General features: G+C 34.4%; 3 pseudogenes; all 3 read right to left on the bottom strand.

Moving 5' to 3' along the window:
• Positions 1-731: 731 nt before the first annotated feature.
• Positions 732-1,671, bottom strand: LOC126005844 (60S ribosomal protein L17-like; annotated as a pseudogene).
• An 8,921-nt stretch (positions 1,672-10,592) lies between these two features.
• On the bottom strand, positions 10,593-10,652 carry LOC126029981 (uncharacterized; annotated as a pseudogene).
• Positions 10,653-10,662: 10 nt separating this feature from the next.
• Positions 10,663-10,726, bottom strand: LOC126029865 (uncharacterized; annotated as a pseudogene).
• Positions 10,727-15,457: the final 4,731 nt, after the last annotated feature.

Here is a 15,457-nt window from a genome sequence, read left to right as displayed (position 1 = left end):
TATAAAGTCTGACTTAAATCAATATTTTAAAGAAAGAGTAATTGAGAAATCATGGTATTAGAACAAAAACAGATGTAGATCAATGGAATATAATAGAGTATTACTATGATTGGCATATATTTGGTCATAAAACATATGTAAAAGGAGCTAAATCTATATATAATATAGAAAGTAAAGCCTTTTCAATGAATAGTGATGGGATGTAAAAATGTAAGGAAAAAAAAAGAAAGAAACCAAACAAAATTGAAATAAAAAGTGGATTAAAGACTTAGATGTTACATCCCAAACCATAAAATACACTGAGAATTATTAAAAATACACTCAAAACTTTAACAAAAGAGATTATATTTGGAGATTCAACTCCTAAAGAGGAAATGAGTAACATTTCCTCATAAAAAGGAATAAAAAAAGGAAAAAAGGTAAACAAATGGACATACATTAAATTGAAAAGCATTATATTTAAATAAACTACCATAAAAATTAGGCCTTGCAGTTGAGAGAATATAATTGTATAAATGCATATGACAACTTGTTTCAGATGAAAAACTTCATTTTGGATTAATTAAAAAGTCACACAACTCAGCAAATGAATAGTCAGCCCAATCAAAAGGTGAGGAAAAGACCTGAGCAGATGACTCTCACAAGATACACAAATGATCCACAGTAGAAAAAAATATTTTTAAAGCATTCAGTCCTTTTAATTATATACTCTGAATGAAAGCATTCATTCATTATTCCCTTGCTATAAGTTTTTGCTTCTTCAGTTTCTTCTGTGAGATCTTTTTCTTTTGTTCAACTTATTTAGGGTCTTTCTCAGTAAGAATCATCTAAGATAGCATGGAGGTAAGGCATTTGCTTTGCTTGCAGAAAGTCGGTGATTTGAATCCCGGCATCCCATATGGTCCCCCGAGCCTGCCAGGAGCTATTTTTTCTTTTTTCTTTTTTCTTTTTTTTAGGTTTGTGGGCCACACCCGGCAGTGCTCAGGGGTCACTCCTGGCTGTCTGCTCAGAAATAGCTTCTGGCAGGCACGGGGGACCATATGGGACACCGGGATTCGAACCAACCACCTTTGGTCCAGATCGGCTGCTTGCAAGGCAAACACCGCTGTTCTATCTCTCCGGGCCGCCAGGAGCTATTTCTGAGTGTAGATCCAGAAGTAAGCCCTGAGTGTTGCCGGGTGTGAACCCCCTCCCCCAGAAAACAAACAAACAAACAAACAAAATAATCATCTCAATGTGGCAGGGAGAACTCATGTATGGGTTAATATGCCCATGAGCCCTGTAAGTGCTGCTGCGCATCTTGGTTGTTTTGTTCACCTGGGTATGTTCGATGACTAGAGAATCAGCATCTAAACCCTTAAGTTCAACATTGTTCTCTGCATTTTTAAGCACGTGCAGTAAAATTCAGCACTTTTGGGGGCCAATGACCCTGTGTCCAGCCCTATTGTTTAACCCAGGCATACCTACCAACAACCCAGAAACGCAGGAAGGGCACACACTGCTTCTACACTACAGGGTGACATCCTTGATATTTCTAGTGGCTTTTCGGATATGCATACCTTTGATGGCCCGAGTTGTTTCCTGAGTGTTCTTGAAGTGAACGCAAAGGTTCTAGCCTCTGGACTAGCATGATTTAGTCAGGTTTTTCAGGTTCAGCGAATAAGGCACCATCTCCGAGGGACCACTCTCAGCCACTTGCGAAGAGTTCTGTTTTGTTTTGTTTTGTCTTCTTTATTGCCTATTTTTGTTTTTATTGGAGGCTCAGGTGCCATATGACAGTTCATAAAACGGCTTCAGAGGTGGTGGGGGAAGAAGGGGAATTAAAAAGTGAACTGGGATGGGAAAGAAAACCCACCAGGAGGACTTAAGAGCTGGTTGCTTCCTTCTAACCCTATTTTAGGAATCCATTTTTGTTCACAGGCACAATCCCAGCCTATCCCAGCCTACCTCTCTGGTAAATACCTCTCTCCTCTCTCTACCTCTCTATCTCTCTCTCTGCCTCTCTCTCTCTCTCTTTCTACCCCCCCCCCGCTCTCTCTCTCTCTCTCTCTCTCTCTCTCTCTCTCTCTCTCTCTCTCTCTCACACACACACACACACACACACACACCACAGACTGACTCACACACACCTCTTCTTTTCCTTGGGGGAATATTTTTAATTTCTGTTTTAATATTCTTGCTTGTGATTAGGCTCTTTAGGTTTTCTACTTCCTCCTCATTAAGTTTAGGAGATCACGTTTCTAGGAATCATTCTATTTCTTCTAGGCTCTTGAGTTTATTTTAACAAAGTAAAGTTATTCAGAGTAAGCTCTCAAGTTGGCTTGGATTTCTATGGGTTTTATTGTAATTTTTCCTCTTTATTTCTGCATCCTATTTATTTGAGCACTTTCTCTTTTTTTCTTTATGAGTCTTGCCAATGATTTTTCTACCTTGATTATTCCTCTGAAGAAGCAGCTCCTGGTTTCATTGATTCTTTTATTTCTTTCTTGGTTTCTATATCATTGCTTTCTGCTCTGGTTTTATTCTTTATTTTCTTCCACTCATCATTGGATTAGTTTGTTGTTGGTTCTCTATAAATTAAAGTGTACATAGAATTGATTTTCTTTTTCTTGAATGATTTCTTTTTTAATTGCTTCAAACTTGACTAAAACTAAAAATCATAAATGAAACATAATTGAAACAAAATGGTTTTTCCTAATTTCCAACATATCACTTTAAGTGCATATAGAGTATTGTGTTTCAAAGTAGATATCATATTAATTTTTCCCAATTGTTTAAAAGAATAAGGTAAGCTTATAACTGACTTCAGAAAAATATTTTTCAAGTTAGATCTTATGTTTAGAAGCATTAGATTCAGAATAAAATTAAGAAACTAGTACAACAAGAACCTATATACCTGAATTCCTTATTTCTACTAGCATTAACACATTACATATATGTTATAATTAATAAACAAAAGACAGAATATCAACAAAGTTCACAGTTTATTCATATTTTCTTTCATTTCCTTCCCTCTTCTTTACTTTTTTCTTTATTTCTCTTTCCTTCCTTCTTTCTTTTTTCCCTTTTTTCCTTTTTATTTTTTCCATTTAAATTTAAGCTTATTTTTATTTAAGGACCCTGTTTACAAAATTGTTCATGATTGTATTTCAGTCATACAATATATACCACACTTTACCAGTGCACATTTCCCTTTGCCAATGTACCCAGTTTTTCTCCCACCCTCCCCCTTTGTTAGCCTCTAGGGTTGATATTTTACTTCTTTTTTTTTTCCATTTTGATATTGCAGTTCACACTATTGTTAATGAAGGTTACCGTGCATATTACTTTATCCACTTTCAGCCCAAAACTCAAGCCTAGAGTGATCAGATCCAACTTTCATCGTCATTGTCATTGGTGCTTTCTCTGCCCTAAGTAAACTGTTCTACTATTTGTGGCAAGCTTCAAACCATATACTAGTCCTCCTGGCAATCATCTCTATTGATTTTAGATATTACTAGCATACTATTACTTTTCTAATATCCCAAAAATGAGTAAAATTATTCTATATCTACCACTCTCACTCATTTCATTCAGCATAATACTCTATATTCACACATGTATAATCAAATTTTATGACTTCATTTTCCTATCATCTGTGTAGTATTCCATTTAGTTTCTTTATCCACTCATCTGTTTTTGGACACTTTGGTTTTTTTCACATTCTGGTTATTGTAAATAATGCTGCAATGAACATAAGAATGTAGAAGGCTTTTCTGCCTCATGAATGTCCATATAATTCAGCGACCCCACTCCTAGCAATATGCCATAGTAACCCACAAACACCATACTGTTGACATTCTTAAAAATACATGAAGTTGGGGCCAGAGAGATGGCATGGAGGTAAGGCATTTGCTTTCATGCAGAAGGATAGGGGTTCAAATCCCAGCATTTTATATGGTCCCCTGAGCCTGCCAGGAGTGATTTCTGATCATAGAGCCAGGAGTGGCCCCTGAGCTTTGCCAGGTGTGATCCAAAACCCAAAATAAATAAATAGATAAATAAATAAAGTTCATATTTTAGACAGGGTTTATCTTAGATTTGGATGAGAATTCTTTTCGTAAAGAAGAGTTACAATGCATAGGTGTTCTTTTATTATTTGTTTGGTTTTTATTTTTGTCTTGGGGCTACACCCAGCAGTGCTCAGTGATTATTCCTGTTCAAAATGTTCATGAATAACTCCTGGTATGCTTGGTGACCTTAGGAATGCCTAGGATTCAACCCAGGTCAGCTGCAAGCAAGACAAGTGTGCTGCCTGCTGTATTATTTCTCCAACTCACATAGGTGTTTTTTTATAAAAATATTTATATTACTTATAAGCACATTTTTATAGATATTTTGGAATCATGAAATATTTTCATCCCTTTATTTGCTACACGTCTATTTTTGATACTTGAAAGTTTTCAGGAAATAGGAATATAAATATGCTTAACAATTTTTTCCATTAAAGATTATCATTATTTTAGGTGAGTTCTTTTAGTTGAATATATACCAAATATTATAATTTATCTCATAATGAATAATTTAGAAACAGTATTCTATGAAAAATAATTAATTGATAATTAAATTTCAATCATAATTTATATGTGTCAGTTGGAGACTTTTTGGAGGAGGAATCACCAAAATTATTTCTGATGTTATAATTATTTCTTAAAATAAAGAGGAATTGGACACTGAGAAATTGTGAGTGCTGCCTGTGTGTGTCTGTCTCCTATCCTGTCACCTGAACCTCTTGGGAGTGGGCCAAAAGAGGCTTCAGCAGAGCACGACCGCTGCGCTTCACTATGCGGCCGTGCGCTCTTTCTAAGGAAAGAACACCATTGAAACAAGAAGAAAAAATCACACTAAGAACTGTGCTAGAGGCTGAACTCTGCCAGAACTCAGATGCCAGCACCCTTATCTGTCTGTCTTCTGTGCTGTGCTCCATTTTCTGCCTGATTTCATCCTGTGTATGGCTCATCTGCAGACGGCTCGCCTTCCCTGGAGCCTTTCCTGGAGCTGAGCTTACACGCCCAGAAAGGGGAAGCCACTGAACTCTGCTGGAACTCAGATGCCAGCACCCCTATTTGCCTGTCTTCTGTGCTGTGCTCCATTTTTGACCTGGTTTCATTTTGTGTGTAGCACATCTGAGGACGGCTCACCTTCCCTGGAGCCTTCCCTGGAGGTGAGTTTACAAGCCCAGAAAGGGTGGAGCTAGAGGAGCACGGCCGCTCCACTTTCTGGCCCTGCATTTCATTTAGCCAATGAAAACAATAACAACACGTAGAAAAACCCACAAGTGTGACAATGGGGAAACAATGGCAGGCCAGTGCCAGACATAGAGAATGAAGATGGCAACTCTGATGACTTGAACATGACCAACCAACTAGTCAGTCTCTCAGATAATGAGTTTAGAATTGCAATATGGAAGATGATCAAAGAACTCAAAGTATAGAAGAGAACACTAATAAGAATCAAGAGAATATGAAGATAGAAATCAGAAAACTCCAAACTGAAATTTCAGGTCAAATAACAGGTCTGAAAAACTCAGTAGATGAATTGAAGAAAAACATGGTTGAGCTTTCCCATGGGTTAACAGCAGCTGAGGGTAGAATTAGTACACTGGAAGATGAGATGAATAACAATTCCACACAGCAGGAGAAATTGGAAAAAAAAGCCTTAAAGCAAATAATCAAACAATGGAAATATTACTCAAAGAATGGAGCAGATGAAAATAGAAGTCTCTGTTAAGCTCAACAGAAACAACTTAAGAATCATTGAAGTCCCAGAGACCCAGGAAGAAAATCTCCAGGAAGAATCAACAGTCAAGAACATCATTAAAGAGAAACTACCATAGCTAATGATGAATACATGCGATCAAATCCTGCATGCCCGAAGAGTACCAACTAAAAGAGACCCCAGGAAAAACACCCCAAAACACATCCTAGTCACAATGACAAATCCCACAGATAGAGACAGAATTCTGAAAGCAGCAAGATTGAAAAGAGAAATTACATTCAAGGGAACATCCTTGAGATTTACTGCAGACCTGTCACTGGAAACACTCAAGGCCAGAAGGCAGTGGTGGGACATAGTGACAAAACTCAATGAAATAAATGCTTCGCCTAGAATACTGCACCCAGCAAAACTCACTTTCAGGTTTCACAGACAAACAACAGCTCAGAAACTTTACAGACTCAAAACCATTCTTAAAAGAAAAACTGAATGGCCTACTTTAAGACAAGACTGACCAACAAACACACCAAACTTTGATGTAAAGATGGCACCAATTCCCAGGACAATTCTTTCTCTCAATGTCAATGGACTAAATGCACCAGTTAAGAGACACGGAGTGCCTAATGGATCAAAAAACTCAATCCAACCTTCTGCTGCCTACAAGAAACGCAACTGAATAGCCAGAACAAATATAGGCTCAAAATAAAAGGCTGGAGGAATATCATCCAAGCAAACAACACCCATAAAAAAGCTGGAGTGGCCATACTAATATCAGATGATGCAAACTTTATACTTAGGAAAGTAGTAAGGGACAAAGATGGACACTTTGTATTAATCAACTCCAAATTAAAGTACTAATAATAGTCAACACTACGTAATTAAAGAAGTCAGAGATCCCAAAGGATAATTTCTTACTAGGTATATTTATCTTGAATGGTAGGCATAATTACTGTGCATTTGATTACAATTTTGACATGAAAGAGTAAGAATAACTCTGAGGTTGTTAATAAATTGTTATACTATATTAGAGATATTGCAGGTCATGGAAATGAATAGAAACACTCAGAAGTGACCTCCCTGGGACCCTTTACTAGGAATGGCTGTAGAAGAGAAATTAAGAAAGAATAATAAAATAGGATGGACAGAGAGGTATAGACAATCATGTGTGATAGGACACTACAGGTGCCAAAAAGTTCATATTGACAAAAGTAAATAAAACAATGTTTTATGGAGTAGTTTTGTTTAAATAAATCCTTAGAAATTTTGGTACATTTTTTCAAGATTATAGTTGAGAAATCCTTCATACACAATAGACTAACACCATAATATTAACTATAACGGCAAATAATGTAATAGTTAAAACTTTTATAGTTGAGTTGTTTTTGTATTTTATATTTTTATGTATTTTTCTAAATAGTTTTATGTAGAAAGATGATTGTTGACATTTAAAATCACAGAGGTGATATAAAAAAAAGGTAAAGTTATAGAAGAAAGAGTATCCACAGCTTAATCCAAAAGATGAAGCTTGTTAACATTTAGGATTTAGGTGATGAGAGAAGCAGGATGTGTTTCCTCTTCTAAAGAGGAGGAGTTAGATAAAAATAGAAAGAAAACAATAAACTGGAATTGTTTGGGAGAAAAGTTTCCTGTTTGATAGCCTTATTCAATATTTATTTTTTGGGGGTGGGGTTGAAATTGTGCTGAGCCAAGTGATGCTTAAGGTTTACTTCTGGCACTGTGTCTGTGTTTAAGTAGAGCTTCTATTAGTGCTCTTGGAACCATACGTAATGCCAAGGACTGACTAGGAATTGGTCACATGCTAGCAAAACATCTTAACTCCTTTTCTATTTCTCCAGCCCACAATATAACTTTTCTTGATATGATATCATTGTATTTGGGACCAAAATGTGCTGCAAAAAACTTTATGAAGCTTACACTTTAGAATCCACTATTTAATATGAAAAATAATGAATCCCACAAGTAAAAGAGATCAACAAATAGTGCTTTTAATTTATTTCACATAAAATTATCCATGTGTTTCTAATTTAATGGTGTAGATATTATCTGAATGCATGCCTGAGTGAGTAAAATAACTTGTAGGGGTCATAAAAGTGTTTTTCTTATGTGTATTCTTAGACATGAGTTGTCATTGTTATATAATGTTAAGTCTATGATGGGTTAACTTAGTTTATTCATTTTGCTCAGCAATTATCCTAGAATGTACTGGACATTTCTCTTTTGTTGATGTACTTGGTGTTCAGAAGTTAAAAATTGTGGACCATAACACAACTTCTATTTCTGCCTTTTTTTCTAAGAGAAAATTACTTTTTATTGAGAGTCCTATAATAGTTATTTAATATCCTGAGCTCATGTGAATCAGGAACTGGAAATTCAAAGATAGATGATTCATATCCATTCATAAATCACCCATTGCTCTGAAAGTTTGTTTAAGATTGGCATATCATTATTGAGGATTTTGATAAATAGTTCACATTTTCCCAGCATCCAGAAGTGAATTAAACTCAATTTTGAAATAGATATTTTCTATCATATAAACAAGTTTTCTTAATAGTGTCAAAATCTCAGTGAAGTTAGCAAATTAATTTTACTCTTTCTCCTTTTTTTAAACTTGAATTTAGTTATTTTTAAAGAAAAATGTTCTTTATAATAATTTTTCACATATTTATTCTTTTCCTGAACAACTATAGCCCTTTTCTTTTATATAAAAGAAGTTTATATAAAAGAAAATATATGAGATAAATTCTCCAACCTTGTAATTCATATGATAAACAAGAGCGGCAATAAAACGTTAGAACATTTTCTGTATTTTCATTCCAAGATATCTAGTATTACCCTTCTGACCTGGGTAGAAATTTCAGTGATACTTGTAGTATGAATAAAATATGGAAAATTAAAATAAGATAATTAAAATAATTATTATATAATATAATTAACATATAATTATTAGATAATAATAAATAATAATAAAATATGAAAGTTCAAGATAAACCAATGTTTTGATATAAGTATAAATGATGCACGTCAACAGAAAAAACAGAAATTGCTCAATATCAAAAACCACTGTTAAAATAGCATCTGTTTTAACCTAAGCATAAAAAGGATAGTGAAACATCAATTTAGATGGGTTGATAGGTTCAACTTTTCAAACACAAGCAGTGAGTATGTCTTGGAAATTTACAACGTAAGTCTATAAGTCTCAGCCTTAACTTTACAGCTGACTCATTTTGAGAAACATATTGTGACTCAGATCCCAGGAAATGCTTATTTAGTCAAAATCTTTCCTTACATCTTTATGTATATATGTTTTTTAAACTACCCTGGTGATTCCACTATGACATCAAGTTTGAGTCACTGTGTTAGAACAGCAAATATTAAATGAGATTGTATTTGTTCTTTTATTAATTTAAAGTGTATTAAACTATCACAGCCTTTTTCAACATGAACACAAAATCTTTATAAACCCTTAATTTGTAAATGTTCATAGTATTTATTTAAATCTTATCTTGAATAGGATATATGGATTTTAATAGGGTTCTCTAGTATATCTTTGGATTCATGATTTCTTACTAAATTATTTTCTATATTTGACCAGTGAGTATAGAAAAATTTAAAAAAATAGTTTTACAAAATGAAAATGGGCCTCAAAAAGAGGATCATGAATCTTAAGAGATTTACTTTGACACTCAAAAATAAATTTTCACCTCTTTCATGTAAAAATACCAAATCTGAGTTTAAGAAAATTTAATTATATAAAATATCTTGTCAACTATCAATTAGTCAAGAAGTCTTATTCAGAAATTCCAGAAAAACATTCATGTGGAGCAAAAGTAGTGGTGCAGTGGTAGGGCATTTGCCTTGCACAAGGCTGACCTAGGATGAACCACAGTTCAATCCCCCTGCATCCCATATGGTCTGAAAAACCAGGAGCGATTTCTGAGTGCATAGCCAGGAATAATTCCTCAGCATCACTGGGTGTGGCCGAAAAACTAAAAAAAAACATTTATATTTGTAAATAAATTTAATATTTCAGTTAAAGACAAATGTAATATAATTGTATAAGTATTGTCTTTTCTAAGGAACCTGAAAATACCTTTTTATTTGGTTTTGACACAAATCACCTCAATGTATACTATTGTATATAATTCTTTGAAAAATGTAACTTTATAATATGAAAATCACCTTAGCTTGTATAAATTTAATTAACAACATTTTTGCTGTTGATGTAATTCTGATAGGTTGCCTGGTGAGAAAACAGTATTTTAATATGCTTACTGGCCATCAAAGCAATAGTTCCCATCTTACTTGACAACCACCTAGGAAAATCGATACAGAAACAAATATTGTACATTTTATTAATACTGGTGGGTATAAGAATTTTAGTAAGTGTGATAAAATGTTGTTGCAGCATACAAAATAAGAGTTGCAAAGAAGGCTTTTAGTAAAGTGTATGGAAAGCCAACATTTATTATTATCATCCAAAATAATTTTATTTTAAAAGTTGTAGTAAATAAATATATAAAGAAGAAATTGAGGGGCTGGAGAGATAGCATGGAGGTAAGGCATTTGCCTTTCATGCAGAAGGCCATTGGTTCAAATCCCTGCATCCCAAATGGCCCCCCGAGCCTCCTGCCAGGAGTGATTTCTGAGCATGGAGCCAGGAGTAACCCCTGAGCGCTCCTGGGTGTAACCCAAAAACAAAAAAACAAAAAAACAAAAAACAAAAAAGAAGAAGAAGAAGAAGAAGAAGAAGAAGAAGAAGAAGAAGAAGAAGAAGAAGAAGAAGAAGAAGAAGAAGAAGAAGAAGAAGAAGAAGAAGAAGGGGCTATGCTAATCTTCTCTGTATTGTTCCAATTTTAGCATATATGCTGCCAAAGAAGAAAAAGAAGAAGGGGCTATGCTAATCTTCTCTGTATTGTTCCAATTTTAGCATATATGCTGCCAAAGTGAGCACCTAGATGATTTTTTAAGTAACAGAAAACATTGAACTTAATGCATGACCTTCTTTAATCATAATTTAGTCAGTTAATTCCTCTAAGAAGAAAATAGTATGTAGTAGGAATTATACAACTGATAATTGATGCTTCAGAAATGCTGTTAACTAATGTCATGAATATCACAGTGTTAATATTTATCTAATTATATTAAGCTATGATTTGAGTGGTTCATATTTTTTTCATATAGCTAGTCAATAGCAGAGATGAAACTAAAGCCACAGATTCCTCCTGGCTCCATTCAAATAATTTTTGTTCATTACCTGTTTATTAAAATAAAATGGGTGTGGCCCACAAAAGCAAACAAACAAAAACAAAAAAAATTAGATCTACAAAGTCATGATGAAAAACTATTTTAAACTATTCACTAATATGTTTTAATTTCAAATTTAATTTGACTCATCATGGTTTACAATTCTGTTAATAATAGGATTTTTGTACATACAATGTACATTTTGTACATACAATGTTCTAACACTACACTACCAAAACGTCTATTAACCAATAGTATTTTAGATTCAAAGTTGTGTCTCCATATGATCCTTTCTTCTTCCTGTTTCAGGAAGTAAGAGTATATCAAATTTTATGCCTTATGAAATGAATGATACAGGAAAGAATTAGAAATAAATCAGAAATCGGTTTCAGGGGCCAAAGAGATAAAAATAAATTGGTTTCAAATTTTCAAACTATGCTTTTTAGTTCAAGGGGATAATAGTGTTGAGAGAAAAGATTCTGAAGTTTTCCTCAGAGTTCGATAAAGTCTTTTGTGCATTGAAAACAAATGTTCTATTTAAAATAACATTTAAAATATACATATTTTGTTAACATATAGTTTTCTTACCTGCTAAATCTGCACAGATTTTTGAATTAGGCTAAACAAAATAATGAGGAAAGAATATATTCATAAGCTAGTGCATTCCTGAAGTGAAAATTATTCAGACTGTTGCACTCCTTAACAGAAAATGAGAACATGCAGCTTCCTGTTTATTATATTATTAACTCAAGGGATTCCTCTGGTCATGGTGTTGAGACTACAGGAAAGATGTTTAAATGGTGTCATTTGGTTTATGGTCACAAGGCCTGAGGCCATGTGAATCCCTATAGGCCCTAGGAATGAGCACTCTCATAACTATTTCTTTTGTATTTCTCTAAGCAGCAGAACTGTGACTTTAAAAACCAGCAATGTGGAGTCCAGAAATAAGAAAGTCAGCATGTAATGTCTCAGAGTTTTCCAGATATAATGAAGCCTTCTTTGCTGTGAGATGAAAGATGGATTATACCTAGAAGTACAAATTAGTGGAGACTACAGAGGTTTAAAGAATAGGTTTGGAGGTTTATGGATTCTTTTTAAACCCATATATAGTTGGATTTAATATAAAAGACAATGTGAAATATATAAATGCATATTTATATATGCATAAATATTTTCAATTAAGGTACCATGATTTAGAAAGTTACCCATAATAGAGTTTGTGACATACTATATACCACATCTATCCCACCAGCAAGGTGACCTTCCTTCCACCCAAGTTCCCAGGGTTCCTTCTTATTTCCCAGTCTGCCTCCTTGGTAAACATATTTATTAAGTTTAGTTATTGTAGTTTGGGTTTCTTGCTTGTATTCTTGCTAACACTGTGCTTTCACCATAAATATTGACCACTATATAAATGATGTGTTGGGGCCTCTTAACCCCTGCCCATGTTTTTTTCCAATCCACCTCTTCATCACTCCTTAATTATACTACTAATTTTGGTAATAGAATCTAGGGTAATCTAGGTACCTGCATTCCTTGCCTAATTTTTTGATTGTACCAGGAATACATCTGGTATTATAAAATGGACTGTTACTATATCCTAATTGTTGCACTATGTGCTGCTATGAACAGCATATAATGACCTTTTACATGAATGTTTTATGTCTTGGGGGTAGATATCAAGAAGTGGAATTGCTGAGTCATATGGTAGATCTGTACTTAAATGTTTTTTTATCATGTGCCATTCCTACAGGTATTAGATGTTATTTCATTTACATATTAATTTGTATTTCACTGATAATAAGGGATAAGAAATTTCTCATGCCAATAGGCCATGAATATTCTTCAGCTAAGCATATGTTAATTATTTTTCATTAATAATATAACCTGGTCTTGTTTTAAACTGTTCTATGTACCAGGATTGTATATAAATATCAATATTAACTAGTTTAAGGTTGGACTATTACAAATAAGTATAAGTATTAACATGCACATTTATTTTTTTATAAATTTATGTATTTGTATTTTTACATTATTTACATATAGTTATCATTAGAAATTTTACATCTATAAAAATGTAAGTATAGCAGTTTTTCTCACTGGTCAGTATACATGGAGAAAACTATGGTCTTATGCATTATTAAAATAAATGAAAATTACTTAAAAATATATTATTGCATATAAAATATACTGAAACATCTCCAGGATTAAAGAGAAGTTTATTCTGCTCCTAAAATGAAACAGTGACTAGGATACAAACACTACCCACAGAATGGGAGAAACTTTTCATTCAATACACATCACATAGGGGATAATATCTAAGATATACAAGGCACTGTTAGTATTTAGCAAGAAAAATAATTTAATCCCATTCAAAAATGGGCAGAAAAATAAACATACATTTCTTCAAAGAAGGAATACAGATGGCCAAAAGACACATAAAAAGTTCTCCACATCACTAATCACCAGAGAGATGCAAATTAAAATAGCAATGAGGTATCATATCACACCACAGAAGCTGGCACACATCACAAAGAACAAGAACAATCAGTGCAGGTGTGGATATAGGGAGAAAGGGATTCTCTTTCACTGCTGGTGGGAATGCAGACTGGACAGATATTCCTCAGAAAACTAGAAATTGAGCTTCCATATGATCTAGCGATGCCACTCCACTTCTAGGGACATACCCTAAGAACACAAAAACATCATTCAGAAAAGTCCTCTGAATTCCTATGTTCATCACAAAACTAGTTACAATAGCCAGAATCTGGAAACCAGCCTAGATTCCAAGTACAGATGCTTGGCTATAGAAAATGTGTTACATCTACACAATGATATACTATGCAGCTATTAGGAAAAATGGAGTCATTAAATTTGCTTATAAATGGATGGATATGGAGATTATAATACTGAGTGAAATGAGTCACAGGGAGACACATAGACATAAAATAATCTCATTTGTGTTATATAAGAAAAATATGGTAATAATATCCAGAAACAATGAAGATGAGGACAAGGAGGACCAGTACATGGTAGGAAGCTTGCCAAAACAGTGGAGCAATTCAATTAAGGTAGAGAAGGAACACTATGACAATGATAGATAGAAATCATCACTTTGGACCAAATGGGTGCTAAAGGGAATAAAGTGATATGCATGATAAAAACTCCTACATTAGCAGTAGTGCAAGGCAGGTCGTCAAAATGGAATAAATGGAAGAAAGAAAGAGGATGGGTGGAAAAAGAGAAGTAAAATCCTACTAAGAAGCAAGAGTGGGTAGGGTGGGTGAGGGGGAGAGGGAAATTAGGGAATTGGTGGCTGGAAACGTGGACTGGTGAAAGGTTGAGTACATTCTATGACTGATAGTCATGAACAATTTTGTAACCATATTAGAAAATAAAGTAATTATAAAAAGAGTTTATGATGAAATATGTGTAAACTAAAAACATAACCTATTTCAAAAATAATTAGTGAAGAGCATCAATTTGTCTCCAGTATTGAAAACAACTGACTTTTTTACTTTCTTAATCGAGAAATCTTTCCTAACTGTTCATTGTATTACTTTGTAATTACTTTAATAACTTCACAAAAAATAAGCATATTCAATATAACCTACATATCTCTTATTATATTTAAGTTTGTGATTAAACAAAAGCAAAAAAATTTGACATTATTTGTGACATTAAATAATCATGGTAGAAAAACCGGCTAACCTTTGCAAAAGCTGGCTCCCTGTGTGTGACACCAGGCGGGGAAAATCCGCGAAAGTACACCGGCCCAGTGGGGCTCAGCTGTGAAAGACTGTGAGTGTGACCTGTCTATGTCTGTCTACTGTCCTCTTGCGTGAAACTCTTGCGAGTGGGGCAAAAAGAGGCTCAGAGGAGCACGGCTGCTCCGCTTCGCTACGCGGCCGTGCACTCTTTCTAAGGAAAGAACTCCATTGCAACAAGAAGGAAAAATCACACTAAGAACGGCGCTATATCACAGAAGCAAACATTTCTCTCTGGACTGTCTTCTCTGTTGCATGCTCAGGCCCAAGATTTGACCTAGTGTGAGGCTTCATCCACGGAGGACTCCCCTCCCATAGAGGCAAGTCAGCCCATCCAGAAAGGGAGGAGCCAGAGGAGTGTGCTGCCTACATCATATAGACAATGAATACCACTACAACACGTAGAAAAACCCACAATACAAGTGTGACAATGGGGAAACAACGCAGGCCAGCATCAGACATAGAGAATGAAGATGACAATTCTGAGGACCAGATAATGACTGAACAACTAATCAACCTCTCAGATAAGGACTTTAGACTAGCAATATGGAAGGTGCTCAACAGACTCCAAGAAACCATGGATCGAGTTGAACAGAACACTAATAAGAACCAAGAAAATATGAAGGCAGAAATGACAAAACTCCAAACTGAAATAACATGTCAACTAACAG

Source organism: Suncus etruscus, chromosome 1 (genome assembly GCF_024139225.1).
Source record: "Suncus etruscus isolate mSunEtr1 chromosome 1, mSunEtr1.pri.cur, whole genome shotgun sequence".
NCBI lineage: Eukaryota > Metazoa > Chordata > Mammalia > Eulipotyphla > Soricidae > Suncus > Suncus etruscus.
This window is presented reverse-complemented; position numbering and strand designations above follow the sequence as displayed.